Here is a 22,023-nt window from a genome sequence, read left to right as displayed (position 1 = left end):
GAAAGCACCTCCGGGTGCAAGTAGATAAATAGGGACCGCTTACCAGCGGGAAGGTAAACGGTGTTTCCGTGTGCGGCTCTGGCTCGCCAGAGCAGCGATGTCACGCTGGCCACGTGACCCGGAAGTGTCTCCGGACAGCGCTGGCCCCTGGCCTCTTAAGTGAGATGGGCGCACAACCCCAGAGTCTGTCAAGACTGGCCCGTACGGGCAGGGGTACCTTTACCTTTACCTAGATCAAGACCACCCCCAGAAACATTATGCATTCATCACAGAAGGGGTGTAACCTAAGACCACCCCTCAGATAAGGCAGTCTAAAACAGAACATTTGCATGTTGTTTTCTCCTGTCCCTTTGTTTATTTCCTGTCTGGCAGGTTACTTGATTGGATTTCTTGGGGAGCCTGGGCAGTCTTGTAATGATAAGGCTCACACCCTTATTCAAACACAGATTAAGACAGGATTTGTGAAGGAAGAGACAATGGAGAGGCTTTTCCATTTTGACCATGCAGAGAAACATTTGCTCAGTTTAGGAATCAAAATGGTTCCAGGTTGGCTTTCCTGTGCTGATCTATGTACGTGTGGTTATGAACGTTGCCATATATCTAAAACCATAAAATTCCTATCACATCAGGAAAGGCCAGAGTGAAGCTTCTAAAAAATAGTATCAGCAAGAATATGCACAATCCAACCAGGGGGCACTTCTGGTTCTTTCACTGATGTTTGATCCTCAGCTTGATAGCACAGAGTGCCTTCCATTAGGTTCGACTGTTGGCCCAGCTGTGCCCCTGTCTGGATAGAGATAGCCTAAGTCCTGTTGTCTGTGCTCTGATAACCTCTAGGTTGGATTACAGTGGTACCTTTGTCCTCAAACACCTTGGTTCTCAAATGCTGAAAACCCAGAAGGAAGTGTTCCGGTTTTCGAATGTTTCTTCGGAAACCAAACGTCCGACTCGATTGTCGGCTATTGTTTCCGGGGCACCTGCACCAATCAGAAGCTGCGCCTTGGTTTTCGAATATTTTGGAAGTCAAACGAACTTCTGGAATGGATTAAGTTTGGTACTTCTGTTTTTGCTATTTATTTTGTTTTTTTGTTTTTGAGTCTTTTTCGGTTAATTTGTTTTGTGACTGTGTGGAACCCAGTTCTTGGGCTGATTGAACAATCTATGGCCTTTTAAATGTGCTTGTGGGGTGTGTGTGTTTGTTATTAGTTCGTTTTTGTTCTATTCTGCATTTTGTGTTCTCATTTTGTATTGTGTGTGTGTGCGCGCGCGCACCCTGTGATCCTCGGATGAAGGGTGGCATACAAATTCAATAAATAATACTAATAAATAGGGACGCGGGTGGCGCTGTGGGTTAAACCACAGAGCCTAGGACTTGCCGATCAGAAGGTCGGTGGTTCGAATCCCTGCGACGGGGTGAGCTCCCGTTGCTCGGTCCCTGCTCCTGCCAACCTAGCAGTTTGAAAGCACGTCAAAGTGCAAGTAGATAAATAGTAATACTAATAAATAACTATAACTAATACTAATAAATAGATACTAATAAATAACTATAACTGAGTGAAGCTTGGGATATATGGTTTCTTCTAGAGTCATTTTTTGTTGTTTCCGCAAAGGATTTACCTGAGAGACTCATAGGCAGTAATGAACCATGGATGTTCTGGAAACATGAACCAAGATCTCCAAATCACACTGAGAAACGCAGAGGCATACCTTCCTGATGTTACTAGCAGTGAGGAACAAAAAAACCACTTATGCAAAGGTTCAAAGTGTTCTCTCTCTGCACTTTAAAGCAACACGTTAAATGCTCCCCTGGGGAGCTGATGCCACAGCCTTGCATAGGCTTTTTATTAATCTTCTTCAGATTTCCTCAGTAAGGAATTGAACCTGTGGTCTTTGACACAAGAAGCAAATTATCTAATAGCCGGTTCCTGCCTTTGAGGGTCCAGTTCAGACAAACACACTCACACAAGAAAACCACAGTGTGCTTCTGGGCGATTCCTGCCTCTACCCCCCAGCCCTGGGTGCTCTAAGGCATGATGGAAATTAAATTTATCTCATTTCTTTCCTGGTAGCTGCTATTCTTCCGTCTTCTTTTTAAAAATCCTACTTATCGTTCTTTTTTTCCTTGGCTCTCTATTCTTAATTCTAGTCTGCCGGCTGCAATTGTATTAGGCTGGGGCCAGAAGATCAAGGGACCATTGTTTGTTCAGCCATGTCTGGGCTTCTCAGATAAGATTAAACACCATTTGAAAGGCGGGCTGGAGGATGGAGCCTTCCCATGTACAGCTTGGCCATAAATCAAAGGAGGAAATGAAACAACGGGGCCTTGATAAAGCAACATTGAAAGGAAGAAAAAGTACCCGGAGGTGTATATTTTGAAACTTTGGGAGCAAGAAAGATGAATGGACTATCTTCCTTTTATTTTTTTTCTTTGGGTTTCTTTTTTTTAAAAAACCAAAGGGTTATTGCAAGTTTTGTGCAATAAACTGTAAACAGAAACAGAACTGTTTCTCTATAACTAGGCCTTTGGCCGATTTATATTCTAAGACCTTTTAAATGTGTTTGTGGGAAGGGGGTTGTTGGTTTGTGTTCGTTTTATTATGTATTTTGTGTTCTTATTTTGTATTTTATGCTGTGAATCGCCCTGTGATCTTCGGATGAAGGGCGGAATATAAATTCAATTAGCAACCACCACCAGACATACATATAAAGGACTACTTTCCATAACACATTCATTAGTCATAACTACACATATTACAGTAATTAAGTAAAAATGAGACTGTTATACATATATTGCTCAGGGCCAGATTTAGGTTTGATGAGGCCCTAAGCTACTGAAGGCAATGGGGCCCTTTATATGTCCAGCTGTCCTTTGTCAACAACAAATTGTCACTGTTTTTTGTGTTGTGAATATATGCTATATGGTAATTTACAGACCTAATAAGTATCTCAAGCCATTTGCACATAACAAAATATGTATTTTATCAAAGTAATTGTTGAACTGAAATACAATTAAGAAGTATATTAATAGTGAAATACAATTAATTAGTAGTATATTTTGGGGGGGGGGGCAAGAGAGTGGGGCCCTAAGCTATAGCTTGTTTAGCTTATACATAAATCTGGCACTGATATTGCTTCACTGATATATCTAGCGAATCATTAACACATTGTACCAATCAAGTTTATCTGGACTCTGAAGAGGAAAAGTGACTGAGTTTATTTGACCTAAGGGAACCCAAACCTACAATCACCACTCTGTGAAGTTTGTGGCAACAGGACAAATAAGTATCACTGATGGATATGTAGTGAAGTCTCTAATCACTGCTGTCATCATTACACTTCATGGTCCTCTACCTCCCTACTTCTGCATAATTTCTAAATTGGGCTCTGATGTTTGCAGTAATGAGATTTGTTGGGATGGCACTTACCTGTGTTTGTGCATGTTGTAAATGCACCTCTCTGGTTTGCTTCAGGCAAAGAGTGGGCACTTACCCTTAAAGTATAATCCATAGGTCTGAAATATCAGGCATGAACAAGAGGTGGTATTAGCTCCCGAAGGGGAAGAAATGTACCTTCCCATGTCATGTTCCTGATTAGGACAAATAAATTAGATGCTCAGCTTTCTATAAGTTCCCTCTACTAAAAACACAACAACAACCTGGAAATTGAAAATATAATAATGCCATGCACTTAGGTGATTCATCCTGTTAATATGCGGTATTCCCAAGCTACGTATTATTAACCCTGAGCATACTGGAAAATAAGCTCTCTCCCTTCTCCAAACCTCCCATTACCAGGCGCACAACAAAAATAAGCTGATGGCAGAAAATGCAAGTTGTTTCTGAGGAGTGGAACTCTTGCGCAAGTGGTTCTGGGAAGTAATGGAGGAAAGGCCCTAGGTCAGTGGTCAAGCATCTCTGCCTTGTATGCAGAAGGTCACAGGTTCAAATCCAGGCATCCCCAGGTTGGACTTGGAGAGATCCCTGTCTAAAACCCTGGACAGCGCCTGCCGGTCAGCATCAACCATAGTGTGCTAGGTGGGTCTCCTTCTGACTCAGTGTTAAGCAGCTTCCATACATTCTTATCTACCGTATTTTTCGCTCTATAAGACGCACCAGAGCACAAGCCGCATCTACTTTTTGGAGGAGGAAAACAAGAAAAAAATATTCTGAATCTCAGAAGCCAGAACAGCAAGAGGGATCGCTGCGCAGTGAAAGCAGCAATCCCTCTTGCTGTTCTGACTTCTGGGATAGTTGTGCAGCTCCATAGGATGCACACACATTTCCCCTTACTTTTTAGGAGGGAAAAAGTGAGTCTTATAGAGCAAAAAATATGGTATTTGAGGAAAGAGCTTTTCTTGCAATGAACAGTGCTCTTTGCTGAGGGCAACAGCAGCAAATGGTTTCCTGAAGGGGAAAGTTCTTTCCACATTTTTTTTTTTCAAGCTTGGAGCTGCAGGCAATGATTCTGTATACAGTGGTACCTTGGTTCTCAAACACCTTGGTACTCAAACAATTTGGAACCCAAACACTGCAAACCCGGAAGTAAGTGTTTTGGGTTGAGAACTTTTTTCGGAAGCTGAACGTGCTCCTTTTTGAGTATTATGCTTCCTATTTGAGTGCCACACTGATGATTTGAGTGTTACGCTGAGGTCTGTCTGTTTTTGCTATTTATTTTGCGTATTCGTTTTTGCAGCTCTTTTTGTTTTGTTTTTGTGACTGTGTGACCAGTTCAGCTACTGATGGATTGATTGTGTGACTGCAGTACATTGTTTATTGCTTTCGTTTTATGGATCAATGGTCTCGTTAGATAGTAAAATTCATGTTAAGCTGCTGTTTTAGGGGTTGCTTTTAAAAGTCTGGAACGGATTAATCCATTTTGCATTACTTTCTGTGGGAAAGTGTACTTTGGTTTTGGAACACTTTGGTTCTAGAACAGACTTCCGGAATGGATTAAGTTTGAGAACCAAGGTACCGCTGTATAAACATGCAAAATACTCCTGCATGCAGAATGTAGAATGGATGCTTGATTCTACATCCTCTGTTGAATGTCCATCTCTGCCAACTCTGAATGGGGTGGAAGATCTCAAGTGGGAACAACAAGTATAGGGTAGCAGGCCTGGATCAGCTGAGGAGCTGTCCTTCAAGGACATAGGAACCTGCCTCATAACTACTTAGAGTCCATTGGCCAATTTAGCTCATCATTGCCTACACCAGTTGTCTTAAACCTTTGCAGGTTCAGAACTTGCCTTTAGCCCAAACATGCTGCTGTTGTGACTTTAGGTCAGGTTTTGACCCAGTAGTGGCTTCTGACCCACCCATTGAAGACCAGCTGGGAATATCTCAGCTTGGTCAGCCCTCAAGCATGTTCACTTCATCAAATTTGTCCCTCTTCGAAAAACGTTTGGACACCCCTGGGTAAGAAGGACTGAGTGGAATCCATTGTGCATCCTGGACACTGATTTCCAGCTCCAAGGGTCTTCTGGAGGTTTTCTCACTGTGAGAAGTGAGGTTACAGGGAACCAGGCAGATGGCCTTCCCTGTGATTGCACACTCCCTGTGGAACACCCTCCTATCAGTTGTCAAAGAGACAAAGAACTACACAACTCTTAGAAGACCTCTGAAGGCAGCCCTGTATCGGAAAGTTTTTAAGGTTTGACATTTTATTATGTTTTTATATTTTGCTGGAAGCTACCCAGGGTGGTTGGGGAAACCCAGCCAGATGAGTGGGGTATAAAATAATAAAATGATGGTGTTGATGTTGCAAGATCTTAGTCAGGAGACCTGGGTCAGCTGAGTTCTCCAGTGGCGGCAGCAGTGGGAAGGAGGTCTGGAGCTACACAGCAGAATCCAAGTAGCTAGGGCTGGATCTGCAACGCAAAGGGAGGTGCTCCTCCATAGAGTGTTATTCTTTGCAGCTAGGCACTGGATTCGCCTCTTCCTGGATCTTCTCAGGCCCCTATGTAGAGCATACATGGACCTCCTCCTGGGTAACCCAGATGGGATGAGGAACATTGGGCTGCTAGAGGGGAACTGCACCTCTCAACCTTCAGTTTCATCATAATGGGCCGTGAAGTCTTGAGGATGGTGAAGGAGGATCCACGTATTCTGATAGGGGTGTGTGCACAGGATCATTCCCAGGGGCAATCTGGGTACAATTTCAAATGTAGCTGGGTGGAATGAGCCCAGCCAAGCCACCACTAACTTCAGGACAGAGAAAAGAAAGCACTTCTTCACACAGAACATGGTTAAACTACCAGATCAGATGAGCCGCTGGACCAGTTCAGCAGAGCTCTTCTTAACTTCTTGCCACTTGCAAAACAAAATCGAGCAGAATAGTCCCTGATGCAGTTGTTACTTTGTTTTTATTTTTAAAGAAAGACAGCAATTTTTATTTTCTTCCTGGCACCCTTTCAAAATCAACACATTTTGCTTTCAATTTCTTTCTCTCACCAGATGGCACAAAAATCTATCGCTCCCCATTTCCCGGAGCACCGGCAAATTTCTAGTAGCTCTGTTCCCTTGATAGTCGGTTATCATTTTGACTATTCCTGCCAAACTCCCCGAGACATGTTTTGATGGAGCAATTCACTTTTCTGCAAAACCTTTTGTTTTCTGTTACATTTCATCTTCTCTTCCTCCCCCGTCCCGCCTGCCCCAAACACAACACAAAAGGTTTAATAACTGTTAGTGTTTTAGCAGAAATGTTCTGTGTCTATCACTTCCTTATACCTCCATTAAGCAATAAAGAACAATTGATTTTCTGTCCTGCTGTCCCTTGGGACCACACTTAACCTTCTGAGGTTCATCACCTCTCATATTTTCAGTAGCAGGTAATTTCTACAGTCCACCTAAAAAGCACTTTTACTGGGACACATCACTGCCCAAAATCCTGTTGACCTTTATGTTTGCAGAGACTGGAACTAAAACTAAGAGGTGCTGTAGGTTTTAGTTGCTTTTTTCATATATATATATATATATATATATATATATATATATATATATATAGTGAGGGGGGAAAGTATTTGATCCCCTGCTAAATTTGCCCCTTTGCCCTCTGACAAAGAAATGACCAGTCCATAATTTTAATGGTAAGTTTATTGTAGCTGTGAGAGACAGAATAACGACAGGAAAACCCCCAGAAACCCAGAAGACTAGAGTCAGAGATTGATGTGCATTATAATGAGTGAAATAAGTATTGGATCTCTTTGCAAAAGGTGACTTAGTACTTGTTGGCAATTACAGAGGTCAGACGTTTCTTGTAGGTGGCCACCAGGGTTGCACACATCTCAGGAGGTATTTTGTCCCACTCCTCTTTGCAGATCCTCTCTAAGTCAATAAGATTTTGAGGCTGATGTGTAGCTACTCGAACCTTCAGCTCCCTCCACAGATTTTTTGATGGACTTAAGGTCTGGAGACTGGCTAGGCCACTCCAGGACCTTAATGTGCTTCTTCTTGAGCCATTCCTTTGTTGCCTTGACCGTGTGTATTGGGTCATTGTCTTGCTGGAATACCAATCCTTGACCCATTTTCAATTGCCAACAATTAAAATTGAAAGAATATAAAACACCATACAGATCATAACACAGCATTAAAGCATAAAACCAATGGGACTGTCAAGGGGAGGGGGGAAAACCCTGCAGAAGTAAAATATGACTAATTTGCAAAGGCCAGAAAGAAGAGAAAATGATTTCATGTAGGATAAGGCTATGAACGGCTTACTGTGCATGATAGCTATGTTCTACCTGAAGGAGCGTCTCCAACCCCATTGTTCTGCCCGGATGCTGAGGTCCAGCTCCAAGGGTCTTCTGGCGGTTCCCTCACTGTGAGAAGCAAAGCTACAGGGAACCAGGCAGAGGGCCTTCTCGATGGTGGCACCCACCCTGTGGAACGCCCTCCCACCAGATGTCAAAGAGAAAAACAACTACCTGACATTTAGAATACATTTGAAAGCAGCCCTGTTCAGGGAAGCTTTTAATGTGTAACATTTTAATGTATTTTTAATCTTTGTTGGAAGCCGCCCAGAGTGGCTGGGGAGACGCAGCCAGATGGGCAGGGTACAAATAATAAATTGTTGTTGTTGTTGTTGTTGGTACGCCTCTGAATACCAGTTTCTGGGCTCTCATTATTGGATCCTGCTTGCTTGCAGCTTTCCTACAGGTATCTAGGTGGCCACTGTTAAAGCAGGCTTCTGGACTAGATGGGCCTTTGGCCTGATCCAGCACTGCTCTTCTGAAGTCAGCTTTCAGATTAACACTGCAAAGTTTGCTCTCTATCCTCATCAACTGCTTTGAGATTATTGTCGTTAAACGATATTAAAAAAATGTTTAAATAAATATATTTTCAGCAGGACCTGTCTCTGTTATTCACGGGAAACACAGAAAGCTGCTGTTGGCCAGCTTGTACCTTTTTGTTCATCGAACCCAAATGGTTCTGGGACTCTGGGGTATTTTACTGAAGTTTTTCGTATTGGGCAATATTCAACTAACTCGTCCCATCAGCAAAAGGATTTCTGCTTGTGCAACAAGACTCCTCCATATCCCCATCACTCACCCCATGTATCCACCCCAATCTGCTCTGGAGGGATCAAGGAACCCCTAGAACAAATTTAGGGGGCACACCAGGGGAAGGGGGGAGTCTCATTGCACAAGGGGAAATTCTTGCTCTGGGAGGATGCTTATGTTGGGAAACTGTGTATGTGCAGCTACTCAAACAGAGTCAATTAAGGTTTGGCAGACAGCCAGAAGGCAATCTGAAGGAGTAAGTCTGCCTGGTGATAACAAAGACATGGATACAGCTCCCTGATTGGTCAAGCTCTCTCCAGGGAGTGATAATTAATGGCCTACTAACTGGAATGTGTTAGTTCAGTATTCAGAGGTTCAGAGTTCTGTGTGTCAGTGTAGGAGTTGTGAGTCATGTCAGAGAGAGCTAGCAAAAGATCCGTGTTCTGTTCCTGTAAATAATCCACTGTATATAATAAACACCTAACTACAAGTTCCTGGTTCCTGCTTCATCTATCCTGTCTGCAGCCAAGTTGCCAATTGCTTCCGTGGATTCTGCATGTACTCTGCTAGGTCTAGCTAAGGTCCTGCAACTAGTCAGAAAGTTGCGAAACACCAAATAGGTTTTACCAATAGCTTACTCAGAGCTGTGTTGCATACAACCTTTTATTTGCTACTTCATATTACCTTGACGGCTGGAAACATCAACCGTGCTGTGTGGGAATCCCTTGCAGATGACCGCAGTGCCTGGAGACAGGCAGTCAGGTTGTGTTTCCATAGCCATGACCAGAGGAGGATGACAGTGTGACGCGGCAGCTAAAAAAGCCAATGCAATTCTGGGCTGCATCAATAGGAGTAAAGCATCTAGATCAAGGGAAGTAATAGTGACACTGTATTCTGCTCTGGTCAGACCTCACCTGGAGTACTGTGTCCAGTTCTGGGCACCACAGTTCAAGAAGGACACTGACAAACTGGAACGTGTCCAGAGGAGGGCAACCAAAATGGTCAAAGGCCTGGAAACGATGCCTTATGAGGAACGGCTAAGGGAGCTGGGCGTGTTTAGCCTGGAGAAGAGGAGGTTAAGGGGTGATATGATAGCCATGTTCAAATCTATAAAAGGATGTCACATAGAGGAGGGAGAAAGGTTGTTTTCTGCTGCTCCAGAGAAGCGGACACGGAGCAATGGCTCCAAACTACAAGAAAGAAGATTCCGCCTAAACATTAGGAAGAACTTCCTGATAGTAAGAGCTGTTCGACAGTGGAATTTGCTGCCAAGGAGTGTGGTGGAGTCTCCTTCTTTGGAGGTCTTTAAGCAGAGGCTTGACAACCATATGTCAGGAGTGCTCTGATGGTGTTTCCTGCTTGGCAGGGGGTTGGACTCGATGGCCCTTGTGGTCTCCTCCAACTCTATGATTCTATTCTATTCTATGACCACTGGAAGGAGCACAGAGAGAAGAACGGCCATGGTGCATCTGCAGCAGCACAACCGGACGCCTTCATCTGCCCCAGCTCCAACAAAACATGCCTCTCCTGTATTGGTCTCTACAGCCACAGCAGGCGCCGTAACTCTCCAATGGTCTGACTTCACCCCAGTAGGTATGTGCTAGTAGATGAACAGCCATTTACAGAAGGCTTCCCTCGGGAATCTGGTCAGCCACTGTGAGAAGAGGATGTTGCGTAAGATCGGCCACTGGCCTGACCCAGTGGGCACAAATTGTGTTCTCAATGCTCATCATCCCTGGCCGCGTTGGCTGAGGTTCATGGGAGTTGTCATGGATTTTTCCCTGCACAACAAAACAGTATCCCCCCTCCTCCCTCTGCACTCCTCCCCATATATATATTTTAGGGCAGGCATGTCCACCTCCCAAGAGACTGTGATCTACTCTGGGTATAAAAAATCTGGTAGTGATCAACCCATTGGCATTGGAGGGAGGAGGAACATGCGTGGGGTGGGTGGGTCAATGGATTGCCCAGAGTTGTTGAGCTCTTTTTGGGGGGAGGATTGCATAGTTTTTTTTAGCTCCCCCCCCCCGGTAATGTTTTGTACAGCGGTACCTGTCAGTGTTTGAAAAAGAAAGGGTTCTGACCTCCTTTTTACTCCTTTGCCTAATCCTCAGACTTTAGTTGGCACAAAGAGTCCTTAAGAAAGAGTACTTTGCAGAATGCTGCTCTTATTCTTAAAAGTCGTCTTCTCCAACCACGACCAACAGCTTTATACATATCAAACACAACCAGCTTTCTACCATCCAACCAACACACACCCAACACTAACATTGACCACTCTATTTGTTGTTGTTGTTTAGTCGTGTCCGACTCTTTGTGACCCCATAGAGCAGAGCACGCCAGGCACTCCTGTCTTCCACTGCCTCTCACAGTTTGGTCAAACTCATGTTGGTAGCTTCGAGAACACTGTCCCACCATCTTGTCCTCTGTCGTCCCCTTCTCCTTGTGCCCTCCATCTTTCCCAACATCAGGGTCTTCTCCAGGGAGTCTTCTCCTCTCATGAGGTGGCCAAAGTATTGGAGCCTCAGCTTCACGATCTGGACCACTCTATATATACAGGTACTATTTGGTGAAAGGTTGCATGAGTCACTGTAGGCTACTGCCTCATCCTGACTTAGTTCTTTTAGCATTAAAGAAACAGCGGCCAATTTTTAGCCATGACAGTACCTCGGGTTACAGACGCTTCAGGTTACAGACGCTTCGGGTTACAAACTACGCTAACCCAGAAATAGTACCTCGGGTTAAGAACTTTGGTTCTGGATGAGAACAGAAATTGTGCCGTGGTGGCACGGCGGCAGCGGGAGGCCCCATTAGCTAAAGTGGTACCTCAGGCAAAGAACAGTTTCAGGTTAAGAATGGACCTCCAGAACAAATTAAGTTCTTAACCTGAGGTACCACTGTACACGATAAGGATCCCACAAACTACCAGGATCAGCTGGAGATCTACTGGTAGATCACGGCCTACTGGTTGGACATTCCTGTTTGATGGGTTCTCTCAACCCTCTGGCACAGATCTGGGATGGCCTCAGGGGGAGGAGAAGGGGTCAAGTCCTGTTGTGCAATCAGCATTCATTTTGCACGCGCAATTATTATTTAGTCAAACGCCACCCTGTTTCTGTGTATTCTGACTGGGCCAATCCACTAATGAACTGAAAGTATTCTGTGTTCCGGGAGCCAAGTTCCTTCTAATTTAGTTTTCAGTTCTGTACTGTAAAAAGTGAATTAAAGTAATGAACTTCCTATCTGTTTCTCGCCAGAAAGCATGAGAGGAGTGTTAATGGACACCTACAGAAAGAACTTAAAATGACACCCCCCCCCATTGATTCCTCCTAATGGCTCTGCCATATTGTCATGTTGATGAGCTGTTGCTCCCTTTGCGGGGGCACAAGGCACAAGTGACAGATCTCTTAGCAAATCCTCAAGGGAAAGCTAAGCAGCATTCTGTTACACGCTCTGACAAATTGCTCTGTGTGTTTAAATGAATCACAAGTACTTTGCTGAGGCTCGCCTTTGCCAGTGCTTTGTGCTGCAGTGTTAGCCTGACGGCGAAATTGCTTGTAAGATAAAGAAGGGTGGATCGCTTGACTCAACCCTATGGTGGAATCTATACCCATATAAAAACCGTTCTGAAAATGTTTTTTTTAAAAAAAGCGTTTTTAAAAACACACTGAATTTTCCATAAGGCTCACCATTGCCATCTAATGTCACATTTTATATTGCACTTGAAACACACTTAAAACATTTTATTTGCAGCAGTATAAAGGTAAAGGTAAAGGGACCCCTGACCATTAGGTCCAGTCGTGGCCGACTCTGCGGTTGCGGCGTTCATCTCCCTTTATTGGCCGAGGGAGCCAGCGTACAGCTTCTGGGTCATGTGGCCAGCATGACTAAGCTGCTTCTGGCGAACCAGAGCAGCGCACGGAAACGCCGTTTACCTTCCCACCTGAGCGGTACCTATTTATCTACTTGCACTTTAAGGTGCTTTCGAACTGCTAGGTTGGCAGGATCAGGGACCGAGCAACGGGAGCTCACCCCGTCGTGGGGATTGGAACCGCCGAGCTTCTGATCGGCAAGTCCTAGGCTCTGTGGTTTAACCCACACCTCCACCCGAGTCCAAAAACTTGCATCCAAGTAGAACTTGCTGGGAGGCGGGGAGAATACTCCAAAAGTTCTATTTTTTATTATTTTTGCAGGGGAGTTTGGTGGCAAATATCAAATACAAACTCCTAGCTCTATGATTCAGACAGAGTTGAAACAAAAATCTGAAGAAGTGTGCATGCACACGTAAGCTCATACCAAGAACTAACTTAGTTGGTCTTTAAGGTGCTACTGGAAGGAATTTTTTTTGTTTTGACTATGGCAGACCAACACGGCTACCTATCTGTAATCAGACAGAGTTGGATACTAGTCCAATGGAGGTGTCTAGAGACTGCCTGTTCCATCTGTACTGGATCAGTTTAGATAATTGCAGCCTGAGGATGTGTAGAAAGCTGCTTGGAGAAATGAAGCTGGCCACCTGTATCCTTGACCCTCACCTATCTTGGCTTCTACGAGCTAGCTGTAGGGGGTTCCTTCCTTGAAGGAGCTGGCAGTTCACCCCCTCCTTAAGAAGACCTCCCTGGACCCAGAAGTGTTGAGCAACTATCGCCCAGTGGTGAATATCCCCCTATTGTGGAAGAAGAAGAAGAAGAAGAAGAAAAAGAAGAAGAAGAAGAAGAAGAAGAAGAAGAATAGTAGTAGTAGTAGTAGTAGTTTGGATTTGATATCCCGCTTTAACACTACCCTAAGGAGTCTCAAAGCGGCTAACATTCTCCTTTCCCTTCCTCCCCCACAACAAACACTCTGTGAGGTGAGTGGGGCTGAGAGACTTCAGAGAAGTGTGACTGGCCCAAGGTCACCCAGCAGCTGCAGGTGGAGGAGCAGGGAATCGAACCTGGTTCACCAGATTATGCTCTTAATCACTACACCACGCTGGCTCTCTCTGGAAGATGCCTTCTTAGATAGAAGTCAGCAATTCCACACTTTGTAGTTGGTGCTTTGCAACTCCAGGAGAGGCCTGCTTTTCAGGATGAGAGGTAGAAGAACCCAAGTAAAACCTGTCAGAAGTTTATGAAGTTGTCAGAAAGAGTGGAACTGGGAGAATGTGCTGGGTGGCTCCGGAAGGGGACTGGTTTCCTCTGCTCTGCAGATGTTGCTGCCCCAACCAGTGGTGGAAGCTTGGTGGGCAAAGGAGAATGCCAGTTTCTTGCCCCATAATCATTGCACAGACATCGGGGAGAAATTCAGTTGCATTCACATGTAAAGACAAACATACCTAATTCTCAGTTTGTGAAACAATATGTGAACCAGTGGCTGTAAAATGGTGGGCACTGGAGGTCACCAAGATCTGAAGGACCACAGGTCCTCTGCTATATGGGCAGATGGTACCATACTACAGTAAAAGATGCTTTCTGTCCTAAGGGGACAGAAACCTATCCATTCTTAAGGAAATCAGCCCTGAGTGCTCACTGGAAGGACAGATTGTGAAGCTGAGGCTCCAGTACTTTGGCCACCTCATGAGAAGAGAAGACACCCTGGAAAAGACCCTGATGTTGGGAAAGATGGAGGGCACAAGGAGAAGACAGAGGACGAGATAGCTGGACAGTGTTCTCAAAGCTACCAGCATGAGTTTTACCAAACTGAGGGAGGCAGTGGAAGACAGGAGTGCCTGGCGTGCTCTGGTCCATGGGGTCATGAAGAGTCGGACACGACTAAACAACTAAACAGCAACAACAAGTCCTAAGGGGTAGTAAGTTCCAGAGATCTGTCATAGTCGAGCAACCACATTTTCATATGGAAAGAAGATTCCTCAGCCTATAATACATTGGTTATTTTCCTTAGTATTAGATAATACAAATTTGTGAGCTGGCTTTATAGTTATGCTTTTTCTGATCTGAAGTTTCCCCCGGGGAATGGAATGTACTGGGAGAAACCTGCAATTTGCTGCCACTTGTTGGGTACCTGCCATCGAGGGGGGAAAATTTCTAATCCAAAATGTCAGGATAATCTCCTTCTTCCTGCACATTCTTTTGCTGGATAGAATGAATTATTTCCCCACAAATATAATGTGTGTGCCTATGACAGGTGCTATAAATGCATTTGGGGGGGGGGATATTGAAATATACCATGTAATTTTCTTCTGCCTCTTATGCTCCCCCCAGCAAGAGAAGGTGCCTGAATTAGTAATGTAGCAAATTGCATTTCAAAGTGAATTGTGGTGTTGGGAGGAAATGAAGACAGAAACATGCTATAGAGGTGCAATACAGAATTTAAGATGAAATCCAGGAATTCACTCAGGTGGAGTCATGCTCCAGAATTTGCTTTGTAACCCACACTATTTATCTCTTTTTTTAAAAAAAAAAATAATATTTATTAAAGTTTTAAAGGTTTCAAAAAGAAAAAGTAAAAACACCACATTAAACAAGAACAAAAGAACACATCACAACAAGAAAAAAAGAAAGAAAAAGAGAAAGTAAAAAGAGAAAAAACAGAGAAATAAAATCCATTAAAAACACATTGAATCTTCCCATAACTTATCTTTCATTTGCTTGTTTCATTGACCTCCTCACACCTCCCTTTTTTGTATTCTAGTTCAATTAACTATTTCAGCAAATCCTTTCCATCTTTTACAATTTTTGTCCTGTAATTTATCTTAATATAATGTAACTTTAGTTTCCCTCCTTTCACCAATTGTCTGTTTTTTCCTAAACCTTTATAACATTTATGCTTAAACAACATAACTTCATTCCAACAACCTTCTAACATTCATTAATTTTACAATGTTTCTGTAGACAATCTTTAAATTTCTTCCAGTCTTTCCACACAATTTATCTCAGATTCTTCTCGGTCACTCTGAATACATACCATATTTCACATTCAAATGGCCCTGGATATTTTTGTGCATGGACTTATCACTCGCACTGCACCATGCGCTTTGTAGTCTACATTCACAATCCAAGTGTAGCTCTCCCACATGCTCATTGCACAGCCATGCTACACTGGAACAGAGGTTTCTTAACAGAACATTGTCGTGTGCGTCCCAATCTCTGAGCAGTGAGAGACTTCAGGGATTCCAGAACTTACCCAAGGTTTGGTTTCCTTGGAATCGAGGTCACTGGAGATTGTGGTGTCTTTAGGGTAAAGGTAAAGGGACCCCTGACCGTTAGGTCCAGTCGTGGCCGACTCTGGGGTTGCAGCGCTCATCTCGCTTTATTGGCCGAGGGAGCCGGCTTACAGCTTCTGGGTCATGTGGCCAGCATGACGAAGCCGTTTCTGGTAAACCAGAGCAGTGCACGGAAATGCCGTTTACCTTCCCGCCGGAGTGGTACCTATTTATCTACTTGCACTTTGATGTGCTTTCGAACTGCTATGTTGGCAGGAACAGGGACCGAGCAGCAGGAGCTCACCCCGTCACGGGGATTTGAACCGCTGACCTTCTGATCAGCAAGTCCTAGGCTGTGTGGTTTAATCCACAGAGCCACCTGCGTCCGTGTCTTTAGGATATGTGGTTTAATTTAAACATATCTACATCCTGTGTATAAGATAGCAAGGCTCATAGGATTTACACTCCAATGTACACCACTTTCCAAATAGGTTTTCAGGAAAGCCATAGCTTTAGTCTCAGCTCAGAGAGCAAGCTTCATCTTCCCTGCTTCCAGCTCCTGACATGACTAAAACAAAAGTTTAGCTCCTGGGATATTGCTCTCCTTCCTACAAGATGATATGTCCTCCAACCAGGTGAGGAGGGGAAGGCTTACATCCTCCTGAAAAAACATCACCCAGCTCTTCCCATGCCAACACAGCTGTACTCAACCAGCTCCTTAGACATGTAAATAGATACCTAACAAACATGGCCAGGCCTACTGAATTAACAAAGAGAATGGTCGATGCTTTTAGAAAGGTAAAGGACCCCTGGACGGCTAAGTCCAGTCAAAGGCGAGTATGGAATTGTGGTGCTCATCTTGCTTTCAGGCCGAGGGAGCTGGCATTTGTCTGCAGACAGCTTTCCAGGTCATGTGGCCAGCATGACTAAACTGCTACTGGCACACAGAGGACCAAGTGCTAGAGTGCACAGAAACACCATTTACCTTCCCGCCACAGTGGTACCTATTTATCTACTTGCACTGGGGTGCTTTCAAACTGGTAGGTTGGCAGGAGCTGGGACAGAGCAACGGGAGCTCACCCTGTTGCGGGGATTCGAACTGCCAACCTTCCGATCAGCAAGCTGAAGTGGCTCAGTGGTTTAAGCCACAGTGCCACCCACGTCCCTATGCCTTCAGAAGTTTCTTCTAACACCGACAGCAATCTTACAGATTTTTTTAAGCTGCCCAATATCATTGTGAAGCCAAAATGACTTACTGTTTTAACAAAAGATCCGGGATTAATTGTCATATCTTCAATCAAACATGCAAATACCCTAGACAGAAAGACAGAATTTCCTCATGAGCACAGCTGTTGCTTTCAGTCACAAATGGAAATCCAGAAGACTGAACAGGTTTCTACCTTCATGAATCTGATGAAATGCTTAGCTGTCAAAAAGATGCATTATCAACACTGGCAAATGTAAACCTGAAAGGTGGATAAAATGCACACACACCATTTAAGTGTTTTGTGTGTGTGTGTGTGTGTGTGTGTGTGTGTGTGTGTGTGTAGAATTTTACCTCCAACCCTTTAAGGAAATGAGGCATAATGAGGAATTAGTTTATAACTGGTGTGTTTTCCATGAACAGCTGCTTCCCAGTTCAAGCAAACAGAGACATCAAAGATGCATCGACCATCCGGACAATGATCTTCAGAGGAAGATAAAGGGTCCATTCCTGTGCTTATCTCAAAGTTGGCATGGAAGTAAGAATAATCTGTGCATTCAATGATGCTTAGCCAGCACCTGTCCTGCTCCTCTAGCCTTTGGTCTGGGCATCATGAGCACCACAGATTCTCAAAATGAAACTTTGGTTCATACACTAAGTGGATCTGCTGCTTCTGTATGTTGTTGTTTAGTCGTTTAGTCATATCCGACTCTTCGTGACCTCATGGACCAGAATATGCCAGGGTGCTTCTGTATAGCACCCCAGAAACCAAAAATCAGGCCATAAAGGATGTAAGTAACAAAAACCCTGTTTGCTGAGTTTGTTCAGGATCCTTCTTTTAGAAAGCACCTGGAGAAGAAGTTAGGTAAACTCACACTATTTGAGGGAGTAGCTAAAATTCTGCTAGAGGTGTAGCAGAGAGGCAACACTACTGCTTCAAGGAGTCATAAAAACAAGACACACTTGCCCTTTTTGCAGGTATTTCACATATTTACTGAGGTAGAAAGTCTGCAAAAGCCATTATGAGTGAGACCAGCATCATGAATGCAGGAGTGTAGCCTGACCCCAAAACTGGTGAGAACCAGTTTAGGAGGAGCCTGACATTGACTGTAAGAAGGAAGAACAACTCCAGATAACTTCTGAACCACCCTGAGATCTACGGATGAAAGGTGGTATAAATAAATAAATAAATAAATAAATAATATGAGGGCTCTACAAGTACAGCAAAAAGCTTGGGTCGAATAAGTGTTTTCAAGGACTGTGGTTGGGTTGGATGTGGTTGGATGACGAGACTGCAAAGTGCTGGGGCTGCAGAAGGTAGCAGATGATGGTTGGCTAGAAAATAAACAGCCAATATGATGTATATTTCCTATATTGGGAGTGCTCTAATGGATAAGCTCTCACAGATTCTTTTGGACACTAGTCTGACTAATTGGGATTCTGGTTTAAGCCTCTGCACTGAATCCCTAAAGGAAATACCCACCCACCCTTTCCATTTTAAAATGTGTTAACATTTTCCTCAGCTCTAGATGCAACACACATCTTCAATGGTGTCTAGGGGTCCACACAACCTCTGCTTCCCAGCACTTCCTGCTGCCCTCCTGCTAGAAAAGGCAAAAAAAAAAAGTGGGTAGCAGGGGTTGTCTCATTCAGACTATGGGGCTTTTGCATTGGTCGGTCGGTCTCAAAAGCTTCACACATAAAGGATGTGGTCACATTATTTCATACCCTCCAACATGTTGCATCAAAAAACGGGTACGTGTCTCATGGGCCGTGCTTCCAGGTGAGTCACGTGACCTGAATGAGAGTACAATGCCCAAAAGCACACTTTTTTGGTTCAGTGATCTCGTGTGCTTTTGGGCTCTGTGCTTTTTCGTGTTTTGGGGTACCGTGCTCTTATGAGCCCCAAAACAGAAAGTCCCAATTTAATCAGGACAGTTGAGGGATATTCTGAGACCTGTTGCCTCCATTGCACTAGTGCTGTTATACCAGTGCAAGTCTCTATTGTACTACCAACCTTACTGTATGCTTGTGAAACATGGCAGGCAGAGGGCCTTCTTGGTAGTGCCCCCCGCCCCCCGTGGAATGCCCTCCCATCAGATGTCAAGGAAATAAACTATCTGACTTTTAGAAGACATCTGAAGGCAGCCTGTTTAGGGAAGTTTTTAATGTTTGAAGTTTTATTCTGTTTTTAATGTTCTGTTGAAAGCTGCCCAGAGTGGCTGGGGAAACCCAGTCAGATGGGTGGGGTAGAAATAACAACTTCTTCTTCTTCTTCTTCTTCTTCTTCTTCTTCTTCTTCTTCTTCTTCTTCTTCTTCTTCTTCTCCTGGGCCACTTATAAACGCCATCTCCAACTCCTCAAAAGATTCCATCAACGGTGTCTCTGAAAATTTTACATATCACTTAGGAAAACAGGCATACTAATGCCCGTGTACTGGAAGAAGCAAAGATCACCAGTGTCAAAGCAATGATCAAAACAAAAAAAATTCCTTCCAGTAGCACCTTAAAGAAAGCTACTGGAAGGATTTTTTTTTTTTTGTTTTGACTATGGCAGACCAACATGGCTACCTATCTGTAACTAAAGCAATGATCCTTCAACATCAGCTTCGTTGGACTGGTCATGTTGTTTGGATGCCTGATTTTCATCTTCCAAAGCAACTACTCTAATCCAAACTTAAAAATGGAAAGCATAATGCTGGTCGTTAACAAAAGAGGTTCAAAGACTCTTTCAAGGCAAATATTAAAAAATGTAGAATAAACACCGACAACTGGGAAACACTGGCCTGTGAGTGCTCCAATTGGAGAACAGCCTTTACCAAAGGTGTCTTAGCCTTTGAAGACACTTGAACTCAGGACGAAAGGGAGAAATGTGCTAAGAGGAAGGCATGTTTAGCAAACCCTCACTGTGATCAACTCCTACCCAGAAACCTATGTCCCCATTGTGGAAGGATGTTTGGGTCCAGAATTGGCCTCTGCAGTCACTTACGGACTCATTGTTAAAACTGTGTTTATGGAAGACAATCTTACTCAGCTACGAGTGATTGCCAAAGAAGAAGAAGAAGAGCAAGTCTCTAAATAAAGATCTAATGCAAACCACACTCACAGTGGCCTGTTGGCAGGACTCAGTCCCCAACACGTGAGCCAGAGCTGGTCACAGGAACAGAGCCCAAGCAAGTCTGCAGACAATGATGTTTCCAATTAAATCCAGCAGTCTGCGAAGCATGGTAACCTGGGGAAATGAACAAACCTGGGCTGGAATTGCCAGCAGCAGCCTCTTAAACATATTTCCCGCTCTCCAAGACAGATAGAGAGGCAGAAAGCTCCGGGGAGCATCCATGTGTGGAGAGCCAGGCAGCCTGCAGAATGAAAGCAGCAGTTTGTCTTAGCCAACTGACCCAATGCTTATCTGAATGTCCCAGATGGCTTGCTAAGAGGTCCAGGTAGTAACCAGTCCAATTGCAGCATCTGGGGGGCCATGGCATTCTCATCCCCTAAGGTAAGGTAAAGCTTCTACGAGGATGAGCCCTGTGGCTAAATTGGGCCACATTGTAAACTCCAACTCCTCAAAAGATTACATCAACGGTGTCTCCGAAAATTTTTATGCATCGCTTGGGAAGACATGCGAACTAATGCCAGTGTACTGGAAGATCACCAGTGTCAAAGCAATGATTCTTCAACATCAACTTCATTGGACTGGTCATGTTGTTGGATGCCTGATTATCATCTTCCAAAGCAACCACAGTGGTATCTCAGGTTACATAAGCTTCAGGTTACAGGCTTCGCTAACCCAGAAATAGTACCTTGGGTTAAGAACTTTGCTTCAGGATGAGAACAGAAATTGTGCTCCGGCGGCACGGTGGCAGCAGGAGGCCCCATTAGCTAAAGTGGTTTTTCAGGTTAAGAACAGTTTCAGGTTAAGAACGGACCTCCGGAACCTGAGGTACCACTGTACTCTATTCCAAACTTAAAAATGGAGAGTGCTCTGCTGGTGGTCAGCAAAAGAGTTTTAAAGACTCTCTCAAAGCAAATCTAAAATAAAAATAAAAATGTAGTATAAACACTGACAACTAGGAAACACTGACCTGCGAGCGCTCCAGTTGGAGAACAGCCTTTACCAAAGGTGTCATGGGCTTTAAAGACGCTCGAATTCAGGACGCAAGGGAGAAATGTGCTAAGAGGAAGGCACACTTGGCAAATCCACACAGTGATCAACTCCCACCCAGAAACCCATGTCTCCACTGTGGAAGGATGTGTGGATCCAGAATTGGCCTCCACAGTCACTTACAGACTCACTGTTAAGACCGTGTTTATGGAAGACAATCTTACTTGGCTACAAGTGATCGCCAAAGAAGAACGTATGGTGATTCTGATGTGGGTGCTACTTACCTTAAGCAATGTGCAAATATTATTCAGAATTAGTATTTCAGTGGGTGAGACACCATACAAGACCAACATCACAATCCTTGTTTGAATCATAGAATCATAGAGTTGGAAGAGACCACAAGGGCCATCGAGTCCAACCCCCTGCCAAGCAGGAAACACCATCAGAGCACTCCTGACATATGGTTGTCAAGCCTCTGCTTAAAGACCTCCAAATGCATTCCACATTCCTGTGGAATGTCCTCCTAAAGGTAAAGGTAAAGGTACCCCTGCCCGTACGGGCCAGTCGTGTCCGACTCTAGGGTTGTGCACCCATCTCACTTAAGAGGCCGGGGGCCAGCGCTGTCCGGAGTCACGTGGCCAGCGTGACGAAGCTGCTCTGGCGAGCCAGCACCAGCGCAGCACAGGGAAACGCCGTTTACCTTCCCGCTATAAAGCGGTACCTACTTATCTACTTGCACTTAAGAGTGCTTTTGAACTGCTAGGTGGGCAGGAGCTGGGACCGAACGATGGGAGCTCACCCCGCCGCGGGGATTCGAACCGCTGACCATATGATCAGCAAGTCCTAGGCGCTGAGGTTTTACCCACAGCGCCACCCGCGTCCCAATGTCCTCCTACCAGATATCAAAGAGAAGAACAACTACCAGACTTTTAGAAGACATCTCAAGGCAGCCCTGTTTAGGGAAGCTTTTAATGTTTAACAGACCACTGTATTTTAATACTTTGTTGGAAGCCGCCCAGTGTGGCTGGGGAAGCCCAGCCAGATGGGCAAGGTATGTTTGAGATCACTGGTTAT

The sequence above is a fragment of the Podarcis gaigeae genome (assembly GCF_964106915.1).
Source record: "Podarcis gaigeae genome assembly, chromosome: 6".
Classification (NCBI taxonomy): domain Eukaryota; kingdom Metazoa; phylum Chordata; class Lepidosauria; order Squamata; family Lacertidae; genus Podarcis; species Podarcis gaigeae.
This window is presented reverse-complemented; position numbering follows the sequence as displayed.